Raw genomic sequence first — 13,730 nt, 5'->3', positions numbered from 1 at the left:
TGTATTGGGTTGACCAAAAAGTTCATTAGGGTTTTTCTGTAACGTCTTATGAAAAACCCAAATGAAATTTTTTGTCCAATGCAATACCTTTCTTTACAGACCTGAAATAACTTACAGACCTGAAATAAGAGAAAAGAGAGAAGAAAGGAGGAACAGGTAGGAGAAATCACATATCAATGATAGATATAAGATATTGTGAAGTGAATAGAAAGTGATCACTTCTAAGATGGTATTTCAAAAGTTCTATTAGATGATTGTATGATTTGGGCTATTTATAAAATTCTACTATGATTAATACATGAGGCTAAATAGTATTTTATAGCAAATACTTCAAATTGTAAAGGAAAAATTAATTTTCTAAGAAAACATTTAAATATCTCCCCTCAAGACAAATGTTTCCTTGACCAAGGGAATATAAAGAAATGACAAGGGACTAAAAATCATGTGTAGGTGCATGATTCCTACACAACAGTACCACCAAGGGGGTGGGCAGACCACCCACACCATTCCTCAGCCCACTTAAGGGACCCAAGCAAGGGGAACTGGCACTTGATTTTGCTCCCTGATGCTGTAGCACGAGTCCCAATGAGGTCTTGGTCGAATTTCTTGTCCGCCCTCTTATCAATTTCTATTGATTAAAAAGTTCAAGAACCCAAATTAGTAATACTCTGAATGTCAAAGTTTGGTCTGCTAGCAGTGCAATATTCTAACAGATGAATAATCCAAGTATAACATGACATGATATGACAAGACATAATGTGACATATTACCTAATGTTAACAATAGCAATAACAAAAAATGATACTAACAGTAAAACAGACTGTAAATCAATTGAGCACAAGGAAAGGCTTAAACTGTATGTGTTGCTCTTTGCTATTCTGGGTATAGCCCTTATTGGGAATTAGAGGTTAACAAATCACAACAATGGATATATAACAAAGAAAAAGGGGAAATATATATATAATTATGTTTATATCCCCAAAATTAATATTTCAGGGTCCAGTTTTGTGTTTTTATGACAAATTCACAAGTAAATTTGGTCACTGAAACTTATAATCAAAAAGGTGGAATAGAGGAGAATATTTAATGGGATGGCATCTAGAAAATCAAATAAGATATTCCAAGTGATTCATAGCATATAACTGAAATATATATTTTACAGATTTTTTTAAAAATATGGACTGAACAAAAAAGAAGAAATGCTTGAAGAGGAGATCCAAAGGAGTTACAGAGTCATAGTCTCACCCTTTTGGGAAACTAATTTTAATAAATGAGGCAGCTGACACCTCATTCTGTTGAGGGAAGCACAAATCAATCAGTCAAGCAGCTCTTCTGGGGAATTACAGAAAGTGGAACTCTGTATTAGTTCCTCTAAAATTAACTTTGTAAAACAACTAACAGTGCACAGATAGATCTTTCAACATCCTCCCCAAAATAACAAACAAATTTTTACATCCAGAGAGTCCTGTGGCTTCTGCATTGAAGAGGATGGGAAATTCACACCTAATTAACGGAAATTCATATCTTTCTAATGATTAAGGAAGAGAAGTTTTTTCAAGGTTAGTCTCTGACTATCACCAATGTCTTAGCAATTTGGAATCAAAGGAATGATTAGTTAAATTAAAGATTAAAGAAGAAGGTGTTTGACACATAACAGCATAACATGCATAGATAATGATATAAGTCTGTTTTAATTTGCAAACTTAATTCGAGCTCAGTGCTCAGTCATGTCCGACTCTTTTGGACCCCATGAACTGTAGACAGCCAGGCTCATCTGTCCATGAAACCAGGCAAGAACATTGGAGTGGGTTGCCATTTCTTCCTCCAGGGGAATCTTCCCAACCTAGGGATTGAGCCAGGTCTTCTGCGTCTCCTGCACTGGTGGGCAGATTCTTTCCCACTGAGCCACCTGGGAATACATTGCTAATTTATCCTGTTCATTTCAGAAGTTTATAGAACCACTTATACACTATGCCAATCACCAAAAGGGTTTTCCAACAAACACCAACAAAGAAGGTTGTGTGATCACTTTAACCAATAAAATGCAAATCACTTCTTTACTCTGACAGCAGGCCTTCTAATAAATGAGATTTAACTAATATATTTGTTCTCATTTTATATGATAGGAAAAGAAAATGAGGGTTAATGGATTGACATGATTATGGGTTATTGTAGTATATCATTTTAATATATTTGCTCTCATTCAACTCTGGATATAACATATCAAATCATGTCCCCTTAATTATCAAAAGTAGCCATTCAAATGTGCAATGGAGATTTATTTATTTATTGACTTATTCAGAAAGTCCTCCATTTATTCAGCAAACATTTAATGCTCATACAGTTGCCATATATGACATTAGACACCAGGAATAAGAAGGTCAAAAGAGAGGGGGAGCCTACACTATAATGGTAATCATTTAATAGAGATGAGCCATAAAAAAATTATTAATATAAAATTACTCTAGAAACTAAAAGCAGAACTTTTAAAACATTTAATATACACAATTAAAAAATATATAAATGTATACATTTATATAAAATATATACTTTTTATGTAACTAAAAGTAACTAAAAATTATCAAGTCAAATTTGAAAAAGCCAGAAAAAATAAGAACTATAAAAATTATTTGACTTTATTCATTTTTAAGATAATAGAGCATAGCTTCCAAATATTCCAATTAAATTTTCTGTGTTTGGCATGTAATGAATTATTTCTGCTATTAATACTCTTTGAAACTTCAGCAATTTTTTACACTTAAAATATGCTTAAATAAACATAATGCCTAGAAAAGATTAAGCACATAAAGGATACAAGCACACTGAGCCCATAAAGGGTAAAAAAGATGCAATGTGATCCAGGAATAATTCTGAACCAAAAACAACAACAAAAAAGTCATTTAATACATGTCTGGCCCTAATTACTGGCACTGCAGCCAAGTTTTGTCTTCTGATTCTAGACAAGACTAAAATATTGATTAATGATGCCATGTAGTGTTAAAATCTTTCATAGCCATAATAAAATATTTTTATGTATCTTTTTTAAAATGGAAAGGAATAGCTATGATTTAGAATAATATCTGTATCTAGCGGATAAATATTGGGCTGGCCAAAAAGTTCGTTCAGATTTTTTGTGAACGCTCTTATGAAAAAACCCAGATGAACTTTTTGGCCAACCCAATATATATAATTCTCTAAATCATCTAAATATTAAGCCTTAAAAAGTTAAATATTAGAAATTTATATTCTTTAATATTCCAAACATTTTCAAATGTTTAAAATTTATATATAGTTAATCCTATTTTGAATTTTCAAAAATAGGATGAAGTCAAGCATAGACTATTTTAAAAGTGCATAAAACCTCTTCCACAGAAATATCTTGCAAATGGCTGCTATACTGAGAGTAAAATCTGTAACCAGTGGCTCTTGTATTTACAGGAGAATTTCTGTTCTAACAAAACAATTTTGAAGTTTAGATTAATATATTCACTGAACAGTCATGTGTGGTTTTAGACATATATTCATTGAAAACATCTTAAACAGTATGCCCACCTGTTTTGTAGAATAATGTTTCTTTAAATTCAAAACATTTATTTCTTGATAATTGTCTTTAAAATTTTAGGCAACTAACATGGGACTCAGGCAAAGTAGGCAGTTTAATGCAAAGTATTGAGATCAATAAAGCTGAAGTTTTATATAATTTCTTACAATCACTTTTTTTTTTCCTTTTTACCATTCTGATCTTTCTGTTTCCCTTTCTGGGAAACAGGATTCCAGAATCACAACTTCATTTACACTGTACAAGATAGAAAGTTTAGTTTCTCTTTCAGTCATACACACACACAAATTTGATATATACATATATATATATATGTATATACACACACATATATTTTTTTTTCCCCAAAAAATAAGCAATTGTCTTTTTCTCTTCAAATGTCACCTTGGAGAAGCATTCATAGGACCTTCAGGGTGGGTTTCATTCTCACTCACATCACACCACCCTGCTTTAATATTTATAGCACTCTCACTTCTCATTTTCCAATATTATCTTATGTTTTAATTATTTCAGTAATTATTCACTGTGTGTCTTTCCCACTACAACTTAAAGTCTATGAGGACAAGAGCTTTATCTATCTTATTAACCTAGATCTCCCATGCCTAAGACAGAGTTTGGCATAGTGTAGGTACTAAAAAAGCATCTTTTTAATCAATAAAGACACACTTAATTGAAAATGGTGAATTAAGATGTTGCATGAAATTGTTAGTACTGGCTGAAAATAGCTTCAGTGCCTCTTTATAAAAATTATACCAGATTTCAGATTATCTGAAAAGGTAAAAACTAGTTTTAATGGGTTTAAATTGCAGAGTTTGTCATAATAAACATTTAAAAATTGACTAACAGATAAATTCTCTCAACAGTGAGTTACTACACTCATAGAGATAATTTCCTGAGACTTACTATAGTTATTTTAACTCTTAGGTGATACAAAATGGAGGAAGAATTATTTATAACAAGGACTAGGCTATGGAGCTGATTGTTCTTACAAAGTTACATTCAGAATGATTCTTGCAAGGTCCTTATGCACTTAAAAGAAAGGGCTGACTAACCCAATTAAAATTCCCAATCGATGATATTCAAGGTGATATCCTCCTTAGTGGCTGATGGCTTGTTTCTACCGTCTTTCACACTACATTTGGCTCCTGAAGGAGAAAAATGTTCATATGGGTGAACATAGAAGAACAATGGGGAAAAAAATAAAAATGAAGAGTCTTTAGGAAGCATCTGACAGGAAGAATAATAAGAGGAGGCAGCAGGTCTGAGGCAGAATGTCAGTCATGAGTGATTGTATCTGTCCCTTGGCATACTGCCGTTCACCAGGGTTGATAGCCACTCAATGCGAACAAAAGAACAGCATTTTATGACAAAATCATTGGACATAACTCAGCTCCCTGTCTTCCTCCAGGGGTGGGAAATAATGAGAGAGAAAATAAAATAAATATATGCATGTGAAACAGCATATGTGTACAAAGGTATGACAAACTTCAAGCTAAGACCCTTGCATAAATTTTTCTTCCAAAGGAGACACAGGTATACAATGTTTAAAAGACGTGAATAATGGTCTTTCAGGAAAGTATTAAAAAGGTAAAATTCTCAATTTAAAATTCTCTGAAAACCAATCTGAATAGCAGGCACAAAATTGTAGGTATAAAGGTATTACTACCAAGAGAAGTATATCTTATGTGTGTATGAAGAGTGAGAAAATTTCCTGACTTTAATAAATCATTGAATTCACCAAAACAGTAATGCTGTATGTATTCAACAAACAGGTCAAATATAGCCACACTTTTACACTCAAAATATATTACTAAAATAAAAAGCGCACTTCAAAAAAAATTTTAAACCTAAAATCTGAGTACAAAGATGAAAAAAGAATACTAGGATGAGAATCAAGTCAATAACAAAAGAATAAGTCTAATCATTAAATCACTTGGGATAGGAATTAAGCAGGAAAACAATGGTTTATTAAATATTAGAACCCCAATATGATAAAATGAATGTATCAGTTTTCTACTTACTTAACTCATATATTGAGTATTAAGTCTAGGTCAGACATTCTTCTAATTGCCGATAAAATGTTATAATGATAAGAAAACACAACCTATATTCAGCTTGTTTTACATAATCTCAAAGCAGGCATGTGTTCACTACATTGCAATATTCCCTATTGCAAGTAATGAAGGAAATGAACATCTATGATTCACTTGAATGTTAAATTTTAATTTAAATCAATTATTATTAGGTTCTTGTATATGCTGTTAATTGAGATGGGTGTCAAGAAGAAAAGCAAGAAGCTGCTATTATTTAAGGGACTCACAAATAAACAGAAACAAAAACACCATGTAACTATTTAGCTTGAGTGTGAGCAAATTCCATTATATTACAGAAAAATAATACAGTACTTGAGTGCAGGTGCAGTAAAATGAAGGATCTGTGTGAAATTAGGAAGGTGTTGTAAAGAGTGTAGTTTTGTATTGGGTTTTGAAACTGCACAGAATATCACCAAGGGCTGATAGTATATGAGGATATGAGGATATTGTATATGTGAATATATAAGAGTATATGAAAGTATATGAGGATATTCCAAGTAAAGAAAATCCCACGATTGCAGGCAGTAGACTATGGAAGTGTTGAAATATTTGGGGAACCTTGAATAGTGTGATGTGATTAGAATATCAAAAGTATAATAAACACTGAGGATGCTCAGATATAGATATCTCAGATATAGAGATATAGATAACTCAGATATAGAGACCAAGACCATACAATGGAAAGTATCTTTAAGACTTAATCCTATAGCCAATATAAAGCCACCTACAATTTTTAAATAAGGGAGTAATCTGACCAGATCTTCTTTAGAAAGATCTATTCTTTAGTAGAAACAGCTGTAGACAGTGGGTAGGGTGGATTCATGGCAACTAATCCTGGAGCTTCAGAGGAAAGAAAGAGATGTGATATGCAAGTGGGTTGAGACAGGACACGTGTCATCAAAAGGTGTGACATGCAGAGAGCAAAGGCTGAGGCATCTAGGAGTAGAAATGAATGGGAAGCTCAAGGGACTGCACTGAAAAATCTAGTTGAAACTAGAATTCAGATTCCTAATGGAACTGATCAATATAAGTATTAATAGATGGTTTCCTCAGTAGTCCAAAAGCAATAACTAGAATTAGAGCAAATTCACATAAAGAAATGTTTTTTGGAGTTGTTGCCATGCTGGGAGTTCACAGAGAAGGAAAAAGAGGATATAGGCAAACATATGCTTGTGTTTTATAAAGAGAGAATACCTTTGATGAAATTAACAAAAAGCGTAGCCTACAGTGATAATCAGGTAAAACTTCTAGAGACCATTCATCCACTCCCCTCCTAATCACCAGTATTAATCTCCCAAAGACTCTCTCCCTACCCCAAGAAGACATGAAGATAGTAGTGGAAAGGGATATGAGGTCAAACTGTTCTTTATTCTGTCCACAAGATGGGGACGTTGACCTAGAACAGTTGACACTGGTCAGAGCCTCTGGACAGGTGATGAGAAAAGAGTCTTTACAGCTCCTGGTGTTAAAGGTACACAGGAGGTGCAGTGGTAAAAAACACGCTGGTGAATGCAGGAGACCAAAGAGAAGTGGGTTTGTATTCCTGGGTTGGGAAGATGCCCTGGAGGAGAAAATGGCAACCCACTCCAGTATTCTTGCCTGGGAAATTCCATGGACAGAGAAGCCTGGCAGGCTACAGTCCACAGGATCACAAAAGAGTTGGACATGACTTAGTGACTAAAACAGCAAACCACCTGTTATTAATCTATTTTGTAAACAAGGAAACTGAGGCTCAGAATACTTAAGAAATTTGAAACTGAGAACACACAGCAAGAAATATTAGGGTAGAGCAGAGGCTGGACCCAGATTCATCTGAATCTAATGTCCATTCCACCGCCTGCTGCCTGAAACCGGAGAGCCACGCTAACAGGAATTTGTATGCAAAATATGCTTTAAGCCTCTGCTGAGCCAAATGGAATATTTCTCTTTAAAACAGTAATAACAACACTCGCTCTATAATTTATTATCTGGACATTTTAACTGCTGAAATGCAGGGTAAGAGCTAAAAAATGAAAGTTTGATTTGGTTTAGCCTTTCAATTTATTATGTATATAAAAATATGAGAGCTATACTCATTAAGGTTTAATATCATAAAGAACTGTGCATGTCCTTTGAAGCCTTGGGCAGCAGCACTGAGACCCAAATGCTTGAGTAGTGGATTAATTACTCAGCAATAAATAGTAAGAAGTTTACTAAGGACAAGAATAAGGAATAATTATTGGATTTATTTATTCATGCCCTTGTTCCAAGGATGAAAGGTAAGGATACAAGAGCATAATAAGATGAAACTAAGTGATACATATGTAGTTAAGGAAAAACTCATGTGGTAAAACTTATACAAATTCTAGTACACTGGCCTGGATATTGGTCAGATACTCCTCAGAGCTGCATGTGTTAGCAAAAAGAATACATATGCGCACACACACAGTCTAAAATACAGGGTAATTAGAAAAGGCAGAACATATTTAAATCACGAAAAAGATTCAACGGTCTATTCATAGACCGGAGGTACCATAATTTCCTCTCATCTATCAAAGACTAAACTTCCAAAAATGAATGTGGGCTTAGCAGTAAAGAATGTCACAGCAGTGGAAGGAGAGGGTGGGACAAATTGAGACATATATACACTCTCATACATAAAATAGCTAGCCAGTGGGAAGCTGCTCTATTGCACAGGAACTCAGCTCTGCGCTCTGTGATGACCTAAGTGGTGGGATGGGGGCGAAGAAAAAGGTTCAAGAGGGAAGGAATATACATATACATGTAGCTGACTCGCCTTGTCATACAGCGAAAACTAACACAACATTGTAAAGCAATTATCCCCCAATTAAAAACATAAATAAATGCATTTTTTATAAAAAAGATGCAAAATTTAAAAAAAAAAAAAAAAGGAAAGTCACAGCTTCCACCAGGCTTAGCTAGAAGGACAGTGCTGCTCTTTGTAGGTATTTCCCATCCCTTAAACCACACAGTAAGTGATACCTAAACTAAAATCTCTCCTTATTTGCAAACTTGCCTCATCTATACTACTTAATTTATTCTGGGCTCAATGGAATGTAATGGAAATAACCCAGTTCTGTACTATGAGTTTCAGTTTCCTCATCTGAAAAATGAGAACTATCATATTTACCTTGTCATCTTTTGTAAGGCTTGGAGATCCAGTGTTTAGAGTTTCTAATACCATGTCTGACAAAGAAGGCATTTACATTTTACCAATATATGTTCACACATAAACATTATTAAGATCTATAGCAAATAAAAAATATATTTCTAAAACTTAAATCATAATTGTTTAAATGCATTATCTCTCATCCTATTTATTCCCAGGCAAATGTTCTAGGAGTGAGACGAAGAAAAGTACAAATAATTAAAATATATATATATACATTGAGTTAGCCAAAAAGTTCATTCCAGTTTTTCTGTAACATCTCATGAAAATCCCAGACGAACTTTTTGGCCAACCCAATATATCTTTATACTCAACGATTAGATTAATGCCCTAAGATTCAGTGAAGAGGGCAGACTAACAAATGGGCTGGTAGCTTGTGGCTCAAAGGCGACTCTAAGGACAAGTCTGCAATCACTACACTCCACAATGCCCTGGATCTCTCCACCTGCCATGGGGCAGACCTGGGTTCAGTCTGTGGGTTGGGAAGATGCCCTGGAGGAGGGCATGGCAACCCCCTGCAGTATTCTTGCCTGGAGAATCCCCATGGACAGGGGAACCCTGGGGCGCTACAGTTCATGGGGTCACAAAGAGTCAGACATGACTGAGCGACTAAGCACAGCATGCATGCACACACGCGCACACACACATATAAAGCTACATGTATACAGGTATGTACAAGTATATACACATAACACCATACTTGAGTTTGACTCTCTGCAACCCCATGAACAGTAGCCCTCCAGGCTCCTCTGTTCATGGAATTTTCCAGGCAAGTAGTACTGCATCTTCCTAACCCTGGGATCAATCCCACATCATTTGTGTCTCCTGCATTGGTACACAGATTCTTTACCACTGGTGCCACCTAGGAAGCCCCACATATACACACACACATATGTGTATCTACCATAACCTAATCAATGCTACTATTTCTTTTTTCAACCTTGTTATGTAACTTTAATCTGGTACCTGACGTTAATCTGGTGGCTGGTATCGGCTGACAAGCAAACTAAGCTCAGAACTTTATCACTTTTTGATAAAGTCCATTTCCAGACTCAGAAAGCAATCACTCAGAGAGTGATTTTTAAAGCAAATGTTAATACTTAAACCCAACATGATCAGGGGAGTTTCACAGAAGCAGGTTGTAATGAATTGTTCATTTCACAAAAGCAATAAACATCTTTGTGTAATATTTTAATTGTAGCACTGCAAGTTACTTAAGCTCTGGTTTTTGAAGGGTCCCAAGTAAAGAGGCAAATCTCATGACAACATGCATGCTTCTGTGTGGGACAGTCAGTAAAACCTCTTTTTTAGTTTTAAATTAAAATTAGTTAAGAGTATGTTAAGCAACAACTGGCATAGCTCAAAAATATGAGCTAGATTTCCAAACTCTTGGCTCATTTAATTGAATATATACTAATAGTCTAAAAATTGTTTTTCTTATTTTCTTTTGTCTTATTTTAGCCATGCATGCTACATCAATCTCTTCTGTGATCGGTTTCATCCATACTTTTATGTCATCCATGTTAGATGAATGCCTAACATAAATGATTCCCATGACACAGTCATCTCATTTCACTCTTGTTTTTCAGCCTGTTCCTAGGTCAAACTGTGTTTATTGTTAGAATGCTCATCCTTGTGCTGATTACAATTAGACTCCTTGGTACATCCTGATCTTCATGAATGACAGAAGGAAGTGCTTTGGGATGACAAGAAGCTTCCAATTATATGAGTCTTTTTCAGCCTTGATAATTGTTAGGTTCTTCACATCACATGGGGAAGGAACACACAACCTTCTACTCAGTACCTCAACACCTCAACTGATTTTTCCTCTCTTCATTACTGACACCAAGGTTGGTTTTCTCATCCTTATAAACACATGATGACCTGCCACTGGAATCCCTCATTACTCTGATAGTCTTCTACGACACTGAAAGTGCAACCTGTACTATACTTCTTACAGGAAGAATGATTCAATGCTTAATGAATTTCATTTATATTTCAGCATCATCATTTGCATACAGATCTTTACTGCAGGGTGCTTTGGGTGATTTTTAGTATCATATAACTTGAAAGTCTATAACTCCTAAATCATGACCATTTGAATCAAACTATCTTAAAGATTATTGAAATAATTACTATGATATTTGTGCCTAGAGAAGTATTAAATGTCTATCTCCTGAAGAAACAGATTTAGATTAAAACTAAGTGAATAGGATTTCATTTTACTATAGAATGGTGATGATACAAAATATCTAGATCTCTGCTTTGTTGTAACAATTACAATTTGATAAAATATTCTAAGGAAGATTTAGCTGAATCTCCTATAGCAATTACTAGACTTCAGAAAACTTCAATTGGAATAAGCACTTTTTTTTTTCGGTAGACTCTCAGTCTTTTCATTGTAAGGGTCATCTTCTGTCTTGACATCATGGCCCAGGCAGCCAGGAATGCAGAGTGAGCACTGCATGGGCTCGAGAATATCATTAGTGGCTGCACTGCCCAGGAGTGGATTTGTTACAAACACCCCCAGTAGAAGCAGAGCCTGATTATTGATGGAACTGCCTGAAAGTGGGAGAGAATGCAGACCCAGTCAACATCTCTTGGGGACCCTCTTGGAGCACAGGGGTGAAGAATGAAAATGCTATCATTATTCTGCACTTTGCATTTCTCACAGAAATGTCCAGCCCAATTAGTGAGGCTTCATAAACTTCCCACATGGAAGGGAAAATGAAAATTCAGATGGATAAACTTCCGGAAAGCACTCTAGATAGAAACTGAAACCTGACTTTCTAAGATTATAAAATGCAGTAATTATTTTATATCATTCCAATAAACCATAGATCCATTCTCTGTCTCATCACTAGGTATAAAAAATGCAATTCTCATTTGTTACATTTCACTCTGAATCTGTAGCTCTGGAGCCAGAAAGCAATTACCACTCTATGCACAAAGATTATGTGGTAATAATTATCATTGTCAGTCTTAAATTTTCTCTAGCATGCTGGTTTGGAAGCATTCAAGCTTTTGTTTCATGACTTTTCCCCAAAATTGTAGCTCTCTTGGTTTTAGTCTATGCATTGCTATGCTTATTTTCTGTAAATGACATTTTTAATATCTGAAAGGTATTTATCTGGCTAATACTTTTATTATTTCTTTGTTTGAAATTCATTTCTCATACATTGATTACTATGCTATGGCATCAGGGTATTTTATTGATCATAAAATTACAAAGATACTGCGGAGTGGCATTTTATCACAGGACTTCACAGTCAATTTTACTAAATAGTATAAGTGCCAACATGAAGTTAGGAAAGAATATAAATGGGAAAGAGTCCACAGAGAAGCCATTAGACTTTAAAGGTTAGAGAAATGGATTTTCCTTTCCAAAATTTCTTGCAGGAAGAAATGCTGTTTTTTCTGTACTAGTATCTTTATCAGTCTTCCAGAGGATTTTATTCATTACTGAAATCATTCACTGTTTTTTGTTGTGTTTTAATTATTTTTTTGTTGTATCATCAAAGGCAATTTGCTACAGATGGGTCCAGTCATATGCTCCTTCCATCCTTCTTCTTGGCACAAGCATACTCATTTTGGCTCTCATCTTTGAAATCCTTGTATCTAAGCCAAACTCTGGACATGTCTTTCAAGTTAAGGGTTTAACCATGTCCTAGTCCAAAAAAAATACAATAATAAAATGCCATTGAAGACTAGAGAAGGATAAGATGAATTATCAAAATATTCTTTCTGGATTACTGACAAGCCACAGAAGACCTGGCAAAAGCATAAATGGTATTTTTAGCTGTATTAATTTCAGTGGAATATATGGAAATATTTTAGCTAGAGCAGCAATTAATCATTCCTGCATTTGGTCAAATTTGAAATCACAAAAGGTGGTTCTTCCTTGCAGTCTTCAGTGTGTAAAGCTTTTAAACATTCTTCAATTCTGGAGTAATTACCCAGGGACACAATAATTACAGAACTTCGGTGTCTGTAATATCTTGTACTCACTTCACTGTGGCCTCTAATCAAGAATTAAAATGCTCTCTTTTATGATTGCCTGCCTTTTCCTACAATGACTTCAGGTGAATCAGGCACTACTTATTACTCCTCATTTAAGCTAGTAGCTCAGCTGGGAAAGAACCCACCTGCAATGTGGGAGATCTGGGTTTGATCCCCAGATTGGGAAGATCCCCTGGAGAAACGAAAGGCTATCCACTCTAGTATTTTGGCCTAGAGAATTCCATGGACTATATAATGCAATCCATGGGTTGCAAAGAGTCAGACACGACTGAGCGACTTTCACTATCAGCACATAGTTATTCTTGGAGATCTACATTTATCCTAAGATTTTACATTCTTTGTGATGATAAAACTCATATGAGTTCATGAATACAAAGAACGCTATGAAGATTTTTCATAGGTCAGTATGTTTTCCTTAAAAGAAGTGATTCCAGCGCAGAGATTGCCATACTCAGGGAAGAAAGTCAGACAGAGAAGGAGAAATATTATATGACATCCTTTATATGTGAAATCTAAAAAGAAATGATACAAATGAACTTACAAAACAGAAACAGAATCACAGACTTAAGAGAATGAATTTATGGTTGCTGGAGGAAGGATGGAACAAAGGGATAGGAGTTTGGGAAGAACATTTATACAGTGCTGTATTTAAAATGAAAAAGTACCTACCGGAAATCTGCTTAGTGTTATGTGGCAGCTTGGACAAGAGGGAAGCTTGGGGGAGAGTGGATACCTGTATATGTATAGCTGAGTCCCTTCACTGTTCACCTTACACTATCACAACATTGTTAATTGGCTATCTCTACTTTTAGTTACTCAATCTCATCTGACTCTTTGCAACCCCACGGACTGTAGCTCACCAGGCTCCTCTGCCCACGGAATTCTCCAG

At 35.1% G+C, this 13,730-nt stretch overlaps 1 protein-coding gene across 1 annotated transcript in view; it reads right to left on the bottom strand.

The window, feature by feature from the left end:
* The window catches only part of MALRD1 (MAM and LDL receptor class A domain containing 1), a 518,391-nt gene that overhangs the window by 215,790 nt on the left and 288,871 nt on the right, over positions 1 to 13,730 (bottom strand). The gene's annotated exons all lie outside the window — the stretch shown is intronic.

The sequence above is a fragment of the Odocoileus virginianus genome, chromosome 9 (assembly GCF_023699985.2).
Source record: "Odocoileus virginianus isolate 20LAN1187 ecotype Illinois chromosome 9, Ovbor_1.2, whole genome shotgun sequence".
In the NCBI taxonomy this organism is placed as follows: domain Eukaryota; kingdom Metazoa; phylum Chordata; class Mammalia; order Artiodactyla; family Cervidae; genus Odocoileus; species Odocoileus virginianus.
The sequence above is the reverse complement of the archived record's forward strand: the minus strand, read 5'-3'. Positions and strand labels throughout refer to the sequence as shown.